Here is a 2,500-nt window from a genome sequence, read left to right as displayed (position 1 = left end):
CGGGATCACCCTTCTCATTCTGGGGTGACGGAGGGATCATACTATCCGAGCCTTTTCTGCTTCCTTTGAAGGTCCACAGAAGCAGCAATCAATAGAACTTCTCCGGGGGGAAGGAAGAATCTGGAGGGGGGGGGTCAAAGTTCCAGAAAGACTCCCCGGAGGGACCAGGAAATTGGACCTAGACATAGGAGGAGTGCCTGATATGGATAACTACATAGCCTCCGGATCCATGTAATGGAATGTCTTTGTTCATCCCCCAGCGACAGGAGCAGGTTCGAAGAAGGATCCTAGAGTGTCCAGGGTTGAGCTAGGAGGGTCTCTTAACGCCTCCTTTTCTCTCCCATCGAAGTCCCTTTCCAGAAACTCGCTGTTGGCAGAGGAGGGGGAGGGGGAACAAGTACACTCGGAGAGCGCAGTACGACAGAGAGTTGTATGCTGCGTTCGGGAAGGATGAATCGCTCCCGAGAAAGGATCTATTGATCCTCTATTCTGATGGGATAGTAGTGTAGGTGCGATGATTTACTTCACGGGCGAGGTCTCTGGTTCAAGTCCAGGATGGCCCAGCTGCGCCAAGAAAAATCAGAAGAAGCATCTGATTCGTTCATGTATGCTTCACTTGGCCCGGGCACAGGGGATATAGCTCAGTTGGTAGAGCGCCGCCCTTGCAAGTGGGTCGTTGCGCTTACGGGTTGGGTGCCTAACTGTATAGGCGGTAGTGATAGTATCTCTTACCTGAACCGGTGGCTAACTCTTCCCCAGGAATGGGTAGGAGGACCAGAACATGCCACTGAAAGACTCTACTGGGACAAAGATGAACTGTCGAGAATGTAGGGGGGGGGTAGGATGGGCGGTTGGTTAGATCCAGTATGGATCGTACGTGGACGATAGTTGGAGTCGGCGGCTCCCCCCGGGTTACCTCATCCGGATCCCTGGGGAAGAGGATCGAGCTGGACCTTGCGAACAGCCTGATGGACTATCTCTCTTCAACTCCCTGAGCACGATGTGGCAGAAGGAACTAGAATCCATGGACCGACCCCATCGCCCCCACCCCGTAGGAACTACGAGATCGCCCCGGGGATGCTGGAGGCATCCGGGGGTCACAGACCGACCATATAACCCGATCCAAGAAGTGGAACACTCTAGCTGCCTGCTCCGGTTGGCGGGAAGGGTCGGAGAGGGGCAACTACTCATTATTGAGACTCGATAGTCGGGCAAAGGGAGGGAAAGGGCAAGAGTCTTAGCTTCTGGTTCTCCCGCGGCTCGGTAATATCTAGCTAGATCCCTGGAATGGGATCTCGATTCGGCGCCTTTCGATTCGAAAAGAGTTGCTCCTCGGAGAGCACGGTACAATGAAAGTTGTAGGCCGTGTTCGGGGGGGAGTCATTGTCTATCGCCGGCCTCCCCCAGTCAGGTAGGCCTGAGAGACAGTAGCTTACCCCGTGGCGGATGTCAGCGGTTCGAGTCCGCTTATCTCCAGCCTGTGATCCAAATTCGTGTAATCGCATACACTAGTATGGAATAATCTTGATCCTCAGTGGACAGGTTGACCCATGACCTATTCCCTATGGACGTTGACAGGATCCCTGTGCGTAGCACATCGAGATAGCGTAGCATTCAACGACGAGGTTCAAACGAGAAAGGGCTTACGGTGGATACCTAGGCACCCAGAGACGAGGAAGGGCGTAGTAAACGACGAAATGCTTCGGGAGCCGAAAATAGGCATGGATCCGGAGATTCCCGAATAGGTTAACCCTTTGAACTGCTGCTGAATTCATAGGCAGACAAGAGACAACCCGGCAAACTGAAACATCTTAGTAGCCGGAGGAAAGGAAAGCAAAAGCGATTCCCACAGTAGCGGCGAGTGAAATGGGAGTAGCCTAAACCGTGAAAACGGGGTTGTGGGAGAGCGATGAAAGTCCCGTGTTGCTAGGCGAAGCGGTTGAGTACCGCACCCCAGATGGTGAGAGTCCAGTAGCCGGAAGTACCACTGGCTTACGCTCCAACCCGAGTAGCATGGGGCACGTGAAATCCCGTGTGAATCAGCAAGGACCACCTTGCAAGGCTAAATACTCCTGGGTGACCGATAGCGAAGCAGTACCGTGAGGGAAAGGTGAAAAGAACCCCCATCGGGGAGTGAAATAGAACATGAAACCGTGAGCTCCCAAGCAGTGGGAGGAGAATCGGATCTCTGACCGCGTGCCTGTTGAAGAATGAGCCGGCGACTCATAGGCAGTGGCCTGGTTAAGGGGACCCACCGGAGCCGTAGCGAAAGCGAGTCTTGCTAGGGCAATTGTCACTGCTTATGGACCCGAACCTGGGTGATCTAACCATGACCAGGATGAAGCTTGGGTGAAGCTAAGTGGAGGTCCGAACTGACTGATGTTGAAAAATCAGCGGATGAGTTGTGGTTAGGGGTGAAATGCCACTCGAACCCAGAGCTAGCTGGTTCTCCCCGAAATGCGTTGAGGCGCAGCAGTTGACTGGACTATCTAGGGGTAAA

This window comes from Dipteris shenzhenensis, unplaced genomic scaffold (assembly GCF_047967505.1).
Source record: "Dipteris shenzhenensis isolate YYH24624 ecotype China unplaced genomic scaffold, Dip_SZ_1.0 scaf0141, whole genome shotgun sequence".
NCBI lineage: Eukaryota > Viridiplantae > Streptophyta > Polypodiopsida > Gleicheniales > Dipteridaceae > Dipteris > Dipteris shenzhenensis.
Note: the sequence above shows the minus strand (reverse complement) of the source record.